This window comes from Furipterus horrens, unplaced genomic scaffold (assembly GCF_987537825.1).
Source record: "Furipterus horrens unplaced genomic scaffold, mFurHor1.1.pri manual_scaffold_4, whole genome shotgun sequence".
Taxonomy (NCBI): Eukaryota; Metazoa; Chordata; class Mammalia; order Chiroptera; family Furipteridae; genus Furipterus; species Furipterus horrens.
Window position 1 is genome coordinate 102,412,814 of NW_028327174.1, and position 13,209 is coordinate 102,426,022.

Sequence of the window (13,209 nt, forward strand, 5' to 3'; positions counted from 1 at the left end):
GACAAGTTGGGGTAAATCGTGAGAAGATATAGGAGCAGAGAGTTACAGGTAGTCAGAGAACAAATTGATGACACTAAGATAGGAACAAATCTGGTGTGTCCAAGAAAAAGAAAGAACCCACATTTACCTGGCATCATGACCCATGATATTTTTCACTATCCCTCATGGTCTTTCTGACACAAATCATGTTAATAAAGCCACAGCAATACTTACCTGGCAGGGGAGATACCATGATTGTGAAGGTGGTTTTCCCAGGGTGAGGCTTATCCATTGCACTCCAGATGTGCTGACCCCTGAGATTTCCCCAAATGTGGGAAACTCAACTGCATAATTTGTGGTAGTGGGGGACTGTGTTTGCGCTCAGCAAAACAAAACAAAACAAAACAAGACAAACAAACACACAAAGAAACCCCACAACAAATAGAAAGTCCTAAATTTGTGTGGCAGATACTACAAGTTGGCTCACTCAACATATATCCTAACCCCTTTCTGTCAAGAATGCTAAAATCTACATTCTTAGACTCTCTTACAGCTACATTGAGGCTTCAGACATAGTTTTTGCCAACCTGTGAGTCGTAGATGCAAGATGGCGGCTGAGCCCAGAGAGAGCAGATTCTCTGCTAAGCTCAGTGGAAGCAGCATTTGATTTTATGGGACAGACAGTAAAACAATTCCATGTTGAGGTAGGGGACTTTTTTTTTCTAACTGTTTTGTTTCTGGCTGAGTAACATTCAGGCCTGCTTCTCTGATCTTCCCAAAGATTCTGTGAGCTTTTTAATTCCTTTCATGTATTTATTTATGCTTCAACCAGCCAAAGTGAATTCTATTGTCTGCAACAAATAACCCTGACATGTTAAGTGCCCTACTAATTCTGAATTCTCACCAGTGTCTCAATCTCTTCTCCTACCCCATCCTATATTGTTCTTTGGTGAATCTAACTGTTTCAAAGAACAGAAATAACAGAATTATCAACCACACTCCAGACATGGACCTCTTCAGCTAAATAATCCAAGATGATTTCAACTGTAAAATTAAGTACTTCTGGATCTAGCACAGGGTTAGGAACTGTGAAGGCTACAATGGTATACAAACATTACCTTTGTCATAGGAATATGGGGTTCCCAAGACTTAAAATAAAAACAATCATTACAAGATGATATAAAAGGGGTTAAAATAATAATGATTAATAACTAATAATGACAATAACACAGCAGTTATTTGTTTAATATGTGCTTACTAGGTGCTAGGTAATAAAATAAGAGCATTACATGCATTCTCTTATGTTATCCTCAAAGTTTTATGAAGCATGTACTATTATAATTCACTTTAAAAGGTGAGAGAACTGAGGCTCAGAGAACACACAGCCATTAAGCAGTGGAAGCAGACACTTTAAACCATGTGCTTGCTGTGTGCTGTGTGCTGTGTGTTGTGCGCCAGTCCAGGTGATTTGCCCAAGGTTCCAGTGCTCTTAATGGAAGAACCACAACTGGAACCAACAAATGGGAGAACCACAACTGGAACCAAAATCTTCTGCCCCTAGGTCTAGAGTTCTTTCTACTAAACCACACTTCTCTTCCAATCTAGGATTGAATTCAGCTGTATATTACAGACAGCCAAAAAGAAGAGTGGCTTAGCAAGAAAGCCTTGTAAAAGAGGATCAGAAAAGGGCAGTCCAGGCTGGTATGGTGGCTGCAGAAAGGCAGGGACAGAAGCTCCTACAGCCTTCTCACGGCTCGAGGCAGAGGCTGGAGCTCCATCCTCAGAATCATACTCCAAGCAGTGTGGTGGATGGGGGAAGGCAGAGGCGCAGCCCAAGTGACAGCACCCAGCTGTCTCTTAAAGTTCCCAGAAGCTACTACATTTTACTTCTGTTTATATCTTACTGGACAGAATTATATCACATGGACTTAGCTCATTTCAAAGGAGGCTGGGGGGTGTTGGGGGGGAACAGGTCTTTATTAAGGCTAGCCCAGCTAAAAATGAAGTGTTCAGCTAAAAATGTACTCAGCTAAAAATGAAATTTTTCCTTCATTAAGACAGAAGGAAAATGGATATTGGGGTAGGCAGATAGCAAGCACTGCCTACCCGCTTTTGGCATGAATCTTTGAAGGTTAATGTAACTGTCAGGTCCTAGCAGAATCAGATAACACACTCAGAAGAATTTAACTGAAAAGAAGTTAATGGAGAAATTATTTTCATAGGTTTGAGACAGATTCGAAAAAGGTAAAGGGGTGATGAAACATCCAGAAACTAGGAACAGAAGGAAACTGCCCCCACTCCTAGACCCAAAGGGAGCGAGAGGGGCCAGAGATGAAAGAACCCAGCCTCTCTATCCTCTGCCCTCCTAACTCCCTGGGTTCCACCTGAGGGTAAGGGAGCCCTAGAGACCAGCGCTCCAGGGGCCCAGAACAGGCAGAGAAGGGCAGAGGATGGGGTGGGACAAATGCAGGTTGCACCAAGCCATGTGTCTCCAGGTACCAGGACAAGGCAGCTGGCCCTCACAGTGAGAAGATTCACAGCAGTTTAAGTTCAAGCAGAGTCTGAAACTCCCAGCAAGGGCACTAGAGGGGAGGGCTCCCAGCTGCAGTTTGCTCAAGACTTGGTGCAGAAACAAAACCACAGCCTGCCCCCTCTCTGGTCAAAGAGAATAAAGACTGTTACCCACTTTCTCCCTTTCTCTGTTGCGCAGCTGCTGAGTGAGCTGCAAGCAGGGTGTGCAAGAGTGAGTGGGTGGCTTGCTGCTCAGAACGCAGGTACCTCTGTGCACACATCTGAACATCTGCATGCAGGCAGAGAGGAGCGGGGAAACTGGGAAGCCAGGGCGGTTTTTCTTTCCACACTTCTGTGTCCTCTTTCTGATCCTGAATGTGAACTGCATATTGTCTTATATCATCTGCTGTTGTTTCGAATGTATGTTTTCTCCCTCAAACTTGAGAAGGCATTACTGTCCTACTTTATCTATGTCCTCCAAAATACCTATGACTGAGGCAGAATACTATTATCTATAACACTGCAGTACAAAAGTTTGGTATCAAGACTCTGCTTGGAAAGACCACACGTTGTATCATTCCACATATAGGAAATCTCCTAAAAAGGAAGCTCTAGAGAGATACAAAGTAGACTAGTGGTTGCAAGGTCTGAGAGAGCAGGGAATGCAGAATAACTGCGAAAGGGTATGGGGCTTCTTTCTGAGGTGATGAAAAGGTACTAAAGTTGATTGTAGTGCTGGTTGCCCAACTCTGCAAATATACTAAAAACTCTTGAATGTTATACTTTAAAGGGTGAGCTGTATGATATATGAATTATGTATCAATAAACCTGTAACAGAAAAACAACAACAACAACACCCTTCTTGGCATTTATTTGCAGCTTCTGCATCTGTAAAATGGGCATAGTAACATCTGCCTCCCAAGCTGCCTCAGGGATTTAATGAAATACTATGAGGAAAGTATTACCATAGTGCCTTGCACAGAGTAAGTGCTCAAAGAAGTTCATTTTCTTGTTATAATATGCTCATTAAATGTTTGCCAACTGATTTCTACATTTTTTAAATGAAAGCAGAAGCAGTATAAAGCTGAATGTTAAAGCATAAAGGTTACTTAGAAATCAGGCTAGTTCTACCCTTTCATTCCACAAATGAGCAATTAGTGATAAAGCCAGAAAATCACCGCTGTCCAGAGAGAATCAAAGGAGGTTATGAGAGCGAGTGCATGAGTGAGCTGGAGATGTTAGAATGACAGGCACTCTGCCCATACTTAATCATGTGCATCTTTCTGAAGCAGCAACACCCAACATGGTTTGGCCCTTTGCAAAAAGAGTGAGCTGAAGAGCAACCCGTAATTTATTTGGATGTTAGAGAACTCAGTGAACGCTCACTGGAGTCTGAAATGGAAATGACTTTATACGGTTGATAATTTTTAAAAGTCTATTAAACTTTCCTAGGTAGATTTTTAAAAACAATATTATAGGATTTTCCTTAATCTTGGAAATGGTAAAAATATTAAATATTAAAGCTGCTCCAACCCACTTACATGAGTTTTTAAAATTACATCGTTTTCTTTTTCCTTACACACGCACACACAATTCTAACATGCACAATTTTTTACAACTCAGCATCTCTGATCAGGACACAGTTTATAATCAACTGCTTGTTCTAATTTTATTGACAGCATCATTTTCTGTCTTAGCTTTACATAAAATAATGGTGCATCTTAAAATAGGTGACAAATTAAAGTAATATATAAATATGTTTATAATGAACTAGAAATTTGTAAATTTGTGTTGGTTGAATATTCAGAATATTAAAGGGGTGATGATTGATATGAGTGTCAGAAAAAGCACAAAGTTCAAGCATATCCATAAGGATACCATCCTCTTTATGTGAATAGAATGTGCACCCATGGGACATATTAGTAGATAGTCTAGCCTTATTGATACATCTGCGAATCTTAACTAAAGAAACGATTAATCAACACAACAATGATTGAAATGCCTGGATTCTTTCAGGAAAAGCCACATGTCTGAATGTTCAGTCCTTGGAATGTCCAAGGTTCAGCCTAGGCTTCTGCAGGCAACACTTCAGCTGTTTGGTGACTCAGAAGCCAGAGGATTGAATGAGCTGTGCACTTGAATCAGCAAAGCCTTTTTCTAATAGTCTTGTTTATTTCAGGGGCAAAGGGATTCCTGCAGCTGAAAGGCACAGTTGGAAGGTCCCTAATGGATGTGCCAAAGGGTCTGACTGGCAAAGTCATAAAATAATAATTGTTTAGATGCTGCTGAAGATAATTAATTTGGGCTTTGGAAAGCTTCCTTTGTGGTGCATTCAATTCAAAAGGCTTTCCACGCACAGCGTGTGCCTGCAAACACAATCCCTAGGACGACAAGAGAGCACAATCGAAGCTGAAAGTATTGCCAGTTCTGGCCTCCTGAATATATTCAGTTTCCATGGAGGTGGGCAGCAGGGTGAATGGATTTGTTTTCTTCTCCACTTGAATGATGAGGTTTTTTATCATTTGTCAATTGTTTAGAATACTGTGGCCAGACATGTTTCAATCAAAAGCACGTGGGGATCCAGAGACATGCAGGGGAGACTTGCACATGGCTTTGTCTACAAGCCCCTTAGGCCACACCAAACCAACTCAACACAACCAAATACAAAACACAGAAACAAGCCAGCCAGAAAGGCTTGTTAGGATCATCCTGGAATTTTGACTTCTAAGGAAGAAAGGAGCACAGAAGGGAGAGTCTTCTTCTTTTTTCTTTTTTTTCCCTTTTTTTTAAAGTATATTTTATTGATTATGCTGTTACAATAATCCCAATTTATTTTACCTTTGCTCCCCTCCGCCCAGTACGCCCCTTCCCTCCAGCAATCCCACCCCTCTTCATTCATGTCCATGAGTCATGCATATAAGTTCTTTGGCTTCACCTTTTTCTATATTATTCTCAACTTCCCTCTATTTTGTACCAACCGATTATGCTTCTTAATCTCAGCAACATTTCCCAATTTCTCCCTCCTTCCCCATCCCAGTTGATAACCCTCCAAATGATCCCTATACCTATGATTCTGTTCCTATTCTGGTTTGCTTCGTTGGATTTTGGTTTTATTTTTTAGATTTTGTTGTTGATAGTTGTGAGTTTGTTGTCATTTCAATATTCATCGTTTTGATCTCCTTTTTCTTAAGTAAGTCCCTTTGACATTTCATATAATAATGGCTTGGTGATGATGAGCTCCTTTAGTTTTACCTTGTCTGGGAAGCACTTCATCTGCTTTTCCATTCTAAACGATAGCTTTGCTGGATAGAGTAATCTTGGTTGTAGGTCCTTGCTTTTCATCACATTGAATACTTCTTGCCAGTCCCTTCTTGCCTGTAAAGTTTCTTTTGAGAAAACATGACAGTCTTATAGGCAACTCTCTGCTTTTTTAAAAAATTTTATTTATTTGTTTGTTTGTCTATCTATTTTATTTTTAGAGAGAGGGGAAAGGAGAAAGAGAGGGAGAGAAACATCACTGTGTGGTTGCCTCTCACTCTCGCCCCCAACTGGGGACCTGATATGCAACCTAGTCATGTGCCCTGATTGGGAATCGAGCCTGTGACACTTGGCTCACAGGCCGATGCTCAATCCACTGAGCCACAGCAGCCAGGGCTTCTCTGCTTTTCTCTTGCTGCTTTTAAGATTCCCTCTTTATCTTGAAACTTTGGTGTTTTAATTATAATGTGTCTTGGTGTGATCCTTTTTGGGTCTAGCTTGTTTGGGACTCTCTGTGCTTCCTTGACTTGTATGTCTATTTCCTTTGACAAATTTGGGAAGTTTTCCTTCATTATTTTTTCACATAAACTTTCAATTTCTTGCTTTTCCTCTTCTCCCTCTGGCATCCCTATGGTTCAGATGTTGGTGCATTTAAAGTTGTCCCAGAGGTTCCTAAGCCTCTCCTCACTATTTTTTCAATTCTTGTTTCCTCGTTCTGTACTGGGTGACTGTTTTTTTCTTCCTTATGTTTCAAATCATTGATATGAACCCTGGTTTCCTTTCCTTCACGATTGGTTTTGTGTGGATTTTCCTTTGTTTTATTCAGCATAACTTTCCTGTCTTCCTTTCTGTATTTGCCATACTTAAGCATATCTGTCAAGTCTGTGAGCATCTTTAACACAAATATTTTGAACTCTGTGTCTGTTAGGTTGGCTATCTTCTCATCTGTTAGGTTGGCTGTCTTCTCATCACTTAGTTCTCCAACTAGAAACTTGATCTGTTTTCTCTTTGGGGCCATATTTCTCTGTCTCCTCATATTGACAGGCTCCCATGTTTGTTTGCCTCTGTGTCTTAGGTAGAGCTGCCATACCCATTACATTGTAAGGGGCTGAGTTTTAGGTATTTGTCAGTGTGGGGTGACCCATTTCACCATGTTGTGGTGCTGTATGTGGGGGACGGGTCTGAGAGGGAACAATGCCGCTTGCTCATCACTCGCCCCTTTTTCAGGCACTTCTCCCACTTCCCATATGGGACTGGCACCTCTCTAGCTGTTGCCCTGGCTGTCGTTTCCAGAGTCAGTGGGTCTGTGGGTGTTCTAGGACTGTGGGAGCCCTTTAAACAAACAGACTCTTCTGGAAGACAAGCAGTTTCTTCCCCCGCCCCAACCCCCACTGGTTTTCACAGTCAGAGGCAATGAGGATTTACTTTCCCTGGCACTGAAACCGTGAGCTGTGCAGTCTGGTCTGGTGCTGGGAGCACTAGGGAGTGTCTTCGTAAAGCCTAGCTTTAGGGTAGGGAAACTAGAGCAGTCAGCAAAGGTGTCTGTTCAACTGGCATGAGAATGTCCAGAAGGCTTGTTTATTTGGTCACCAAACATTTATTGTGTAGCTATTGTGTGTACATATTCTTCTAGACACTGAGATTATGGAAGGATCAGTAATGGAACAGTCTCTAGCTACGTGTATTTTTCCTTCCGAAAGATGGAGTCAATAAGTAAATAGATGAACAGATCACATCGGGATGTGGTAAGTGATAAATGCTGTGAGAAAAATAAGGCAAGTTAAGGGAGAGGGAGTGCCCTGTGAGGGTGGTGTGCTGCTGTTTTATGCAGGGGGACAGGGTACTCCTCTCTGAAAGGGTGAGATTGAGCAGGCAGCAAGTCATGAGGGCATTGTGATGGAGTGTGTTTAATAGAAAGAAGAACAAGTACAAAGGCCCTGATGCAGGACCCTGCTCGGCATACTCAGGGACTGGTGTGGAGGCCTCATGGCTGGAGTGGCTGGAGCTGAGGGGGTGGTAAGAGTGAGGTCTGAGGGAGCTGGGGAGGGCTAAAGGTCATGGTGGATTTTCAGGCCATCATACAGACTTGGACATTCCTCTCACATGAGTGGGTTGGAGGAGTTTGAGCAGAGGAGTAAAGTGCCCTGAGTCACATTTTAACAAGAGTACTCTGACTGCTATGTGAAGAACACACCATAGTAGGGGTGAGGAAGACTGGCTAGGAGTGCAGGTGAAGACGAGATGGCATGGACCAGGATGGTCAGGGTGAGGATGGTGGGCAGTGGTCTAATTCTGGATGTATTTTGAAGGTAGAATGGGATGGGATGAATTGAGCTGATGAATTGCATATCAGAGGCACAAGAAAGAGAAGTCTGAAGGGTGACTACGAGTTTTAAGGCTATACAACTGGAAAAATTGAGTTGTTATATAATGATACAGGAGCACTGGAGAGGAAGGCAGTCTTTCAGGTAAATCCTGTTTTGAACTTGTTAAGTGTAAGATATTTATTAGCTATCCAAATGGAAAACTAAGTAGGCATCCGTGATCTGAGTTCAGGGGAGAGGTCCAGCCTAGGGCCATGCATGTGGGGGTCATCAGCCTATGGTGGCATTAAAGGGCCTAAATGAAATCACCTAGGCAAGTGTGTAAATACAGAAAAGAAGAGTCTAGTATAGAGTCCTGGGCTGCTGCTAGAACATACCCCATGCTGGTAGATCGGCCCTGCCTTACATTGTCTTAATGATGGAGAGTCAGGCAGAGTCCAGGCTTTCTATCTCCTGGGAATTTGCTGGGAGAGATCAAAGGAAAGTGGGGTTCTAATCTGGTTGGCAAATGTTTGAATAAGGTCTTCAACTGAACAAAGGGTACTGTCCTCTCTACCAAGAGTACCATTCCAAAGCTCTCCTGACACCCTCCCACCCCCACTCCCCAAAAGCAATGCCGAGAGTGGGAATTCTGCCCCATCCCTGCAAGCTACCACCTCGCCACCTGTGTACTTTCCATCTGTTATCATCTCAACTTTGGGTAAGCAAGAAAACAATGACTTTATACTGAGACTGACAGTACTTAAATCTTGGTTTTGCTGCATGCTAGGTGTGTGACCATGGGCAAGTCTCAGCCGCTCTGAGCCTCCATTTTCTCATGTCCACATACATCACAGGCTTATTTTGATAATTTAACTAGATTATGTATATAAAGACTGCCCTTGTGTCTAGAAAATAAGAGATAATTATAATAGTAAATACTATGTGCCAGGCAATATTTTATGCATCTCTTATATATTCACTTAATTATCACAACAACTCCATAAGACAGATACTGTTATTATTTCCACTTTGTAGACAAGTTAGGTAACTTGGCCATCTATTAACTCAGGTAGCCTGGCTTTAGGAATGATTCATTTAACCACTATGCATATTGCTTCTTCCTTCCTTCCTTCCTTTCTTTCTTTTAATTTATTGGGATGACATTGGTTCCCAAAACCATATAGGTTTCAATGCTATGCTGCTTCCTGAGAATACATTAAAATTTTTCCATTCTCATTTTAAAAGCAATAAATAAGTATTATATAGCACAATTTTTTAATTCTCAGTTTTGTATTTTTCCTTGTTATTAAATTGCATTCATTATCTGATCCTCAGACAACTGTCATCACCTTTATACTAAGAGTCATTTTAAAGCAATGGTAAGAAAAGAAATATTCAATTGTTCTGAAACACAAGAGATAATGTCTTATTGCCAACCTTCTCAGTGGAAAGCGGGTCAGTGTAGCTGAGCATACAGAGCAAGCAGTAGATAAAACTTTCTTCTTGAATAGACAGGAACTGGCCAAAAAAGAAAATTATGCTTTTGGAAAGCCATGAAAATATGCACAAACAGTGAGGGACTTGCATTTTAGAATGTTAGGAGAAAATGAAGTCCATTTGTATCCTGCATGCATGCATGTGCATATGCGTGTGTGAAAGTGTGTACATGAGTGTGTTGGAAGGTGAGTATATGTAAATGCTTGTGCATAGGGTGTGCATGCATGTGTGCATTTGGAATATGTAACACTTATTAACTATCTAAGGAGTTGGCTCTGTGGGTATTTGGCACAGAGGGGCTGCCTGGGATTAATTTTCTGGCTTATACTCCTTCACATCATTAAGCTGGTGATGCTGAGAAGAGAAAACAGTCACCAAGAAGAAAATAAATTCAATTTTCCATGAAACAGGACTGCCCTGGTTAGCAAGTAAAAATACAGGACTCCCAGTTAAATTTGAATTTTAGATAAGCAATGAATAATTTCTTGTATAAATATGTTCCATGCAATATTTGGGAAATCTTTTACCAAAAAATTATTTGTTGTCAGAAATTCAGTTCAAACTGAGCATAGTATATTTTATCTGGCAACCTTACTATAAAGGAGAATGAATTTAAACACCTGCTGAATTATAAAAATCTTTAAAATCCACAAACTAGCAAAGACCTTTGGCTCTGGCTGGGGAGTCAACTTCTTTTCTCTTTCAGAAAGTCCCTTAATGACTGGGCACCACCATCTGTGAAATGGGGATATAATCTGATGAGTGCTCTGTCCTCTCCCCAGGGGAAAACCCTATAGAATTTCACATCCTTATCCTCATGTACAATGGCCTGGGGGAATTTGTAGAACTTCCTTCTCTGCTTCAATTAAAAATAAAAATAATAATTGAGACTTTTCAAAAATATTTTAATTAAACTTCTTTAATTAAGGACTTTTAAAAAGTATTATTATAACACATCTTAATAACCAGCCAGTATCCTGTGGTGTTCAATTTCTTTTTTCTTTTTTCCCCCCCTGCCTCTCTCTAGCTTGCATGGAGACAGAATTGTTCCTTTCAGATGAGTACCAAGCTCTGGGAAGCCTCAGAAAAGAATAGCACACCAATGGAAATGCCGAATGGGAACTTCCCATGACCCCTGCAGGCTCAAGGCAGGTACAGGTGAGGCCAGCAGGCCTGTGTGATATGATGTGTGGGGAGACCTTAGTGCCATCGGGCGGGACCACACGGGACTTCTTCCAACTCGAAGTGCCTTCCTCAACCTTTCCCTGGGACAAAGGAGCAAGTGTAGGTAAGCCTTGGGGTAAGTGGGTAGGTAATAGACCCTGTGTCTGTCACTCTCTTGGTGTCTGAGCTAGAACTTCTTGGACCTCTGCTTTCATCATCCGCAAAGTGGCTGAAATACTAGTGCCTACATCACAGAGTTATTGTAAATAGGACTAAATAACAACATAAATAAAACCATGTCTAGCTCTCAGAAAGCACTTCATAAATGTTAGTCATTGTTATGATTGCCATTGCTGGGACAATTTTTCCTAATAAGTTCAGTTATAATTTTTCATAATAACCTATTCTGATAGTAAATGTAATGCATAGTCATAAAATATGTAAAAATATAGAAAAACCCCAGGGGGAAAAATCAGAAATTCCCTAAAGCTTTCTCTCTTTGTTTTTTCTTCTCTGTATATACTAGTGGTTCTCAATGCCAATGGTATATCAGAGCCACCTGGGGAGCTTTTAAAAACACAGACACCTGATACCCTGGCTGCTGTGGCTCAGTGGATTGAGCGTCAGCCTGTGAACCAAGTGTTGCCAGTTTGATTCCCAGTAAACGCACATTACTAGGTTGCACGTCAGGTCCCCAGTTGGGGGTGCGTGAGAGGCAACCACACAGTGATGTTTCTCTCCCTCTCTTTCTCCTTTCCCCTCTCTCTAAAAATATAAATAAATAAATAATTAATTAATTAAGATTGTTTAATTAATAAATAAATATGTATAGTTTATTTAAAATATATATATATATTAAAAATACAGACACCTGGACCCCAAACCAGATCTAATAAATTAGGACCTCTGGGGCAGAAGCAATGGCTCTGTATTAAACACACACACACACACACACACACACACACACACACACACACATTCCAGAGTATTCTATTGCAAAATCAGGCTTAAGATCCCTGACACTCTCATAGTATGCTCTCTTTCTCACTCTCATATAGTTTTCAAAATCTGGACAATACTGTACATTCAGTTTTGTAAACTGCTTTTGTCAAGGTGCCTTATCGTTCATCATCATTCTTCCACAGCATATTTTTTTTAAGGTTTTAACTGTAGTTTCTAATAAGCACTGATCCACTGTTTTTCACCCAGAAGTCCTCTCACAGAACGAATCCATTTTAAAATGTTATCCTTGCTGCCTTCCCTTTCCCGTCAAGTCTGCCATGGTTGAAGATTAGAGACCTATTCTACACCATGACTCTTTCTCCCCCTCCCTTGAGTTCCAGCTGCCTAACTGATGGCCACAAGTGGCTCTGGCCTTGTAGTTGCCTCTGTGGCTTTGTGGCTAAAACTTGAGATCATGCCAACAGACATGCCATTTTCTTCCCTAAAATATTAATTTGGCATATAACGCTGTTTTTCATTTGGTGCTCAGCCAACCATGGTGGTAGTTTATTTCAGTTCAGAACAACCTCCAAGGACTCTGAAGGGAAATTTCCTTGGCTGTTCAACTGACATTTTAGGGAAATGAAATGACATTAAAATGCCATTAAAAATCTCTCATAGACAGCTGCCTCTAGTTACTGATTAATGAGAATGGACGTGGGATGAGCAAGGGCCTTAAACCAATTAAGGAGCAAACACCCGACCACTTATGCCCGTTCTGCTGCCAATATCTGAAATCACTGCTGTAGGTGCAGCCGTCACGGGACGACAAGAATCGCCGACCACCTGTCCTCCCAGGATGGCACTCCAACTGCTGAAGGGAAGTGCAAATGATGGTTATTTGAAAACTTCTCAAAACCCTGCAAACAGAGGTTTCTCAAGAAGCGCCTTGCTCAAATGTGCATTTGGGTATCATTTGCATGGACTAGCCAGCAGCCTGGGATTTGGCAGGTCACTCCCTGGTCTTTGAGCAGATCTGTCCCCTGCCAGGGCTGGACCATTTGCTTCAGTGTCTCTGGCCAGGCCAACTGAGAGATAATATTGTAACAAGGGCTTCCAGTCACTCTGAGGCCAGCAGGGCTTCAATGAAGAGGCCTGAGCTATTTCAGTGAATGAGCAGATAAGGAACGATGTGCCAGGCCTGCTTAAGGTTGATAGAGGAAGCATCGGAGGACAGCCTCTCCTCTCTTGGGAGAATGGTGCTGGGAGGATGACTTTCTCTTTAAGAGTGAAAGAGCTGAAGATTCTGAGAGAGACAGAGCCCATGAAATGAGCTGGGGTGTGCTGGCCTGCTCCCCTCATTGCAGGCCTTAGGAACAGGAGTCTTAAATATGTGGAAATTTCTTTTATTGCAGTTGGAAAAAAATGTGGGAGTTGTAGTCACACAGACTTGCAAGTTCTTCCCCTTCCAACTGGTTATTCCGTATCTCCAGGCTCAGTTTCCTCCTCTGTGTAATGCGGATAGGTACTCACTTCATAGAGTAGGGACAAA

At 41.6% G+C, this 13,209-nt stretch overlaps 1 non-coding gene across 1 annotated transcript; it reads left to right on the plus strand.

Annotated features, from left to right (window-relative positions):
- The first annotated feature begins 205 nt into the window (after positions 1 to 205).
- Positions 206 to 369, plus strand: LOC150012574 (U1 spliceosomal RNA). Its single transcript, XR_016511034.1, has one exon. It is a non-coding gene; the product is annotated as a U1 spliceosomal RNA (small nuclear RNA).
- Positions 370 to 13,209: the final 12,840 nt, after the last annotated feature.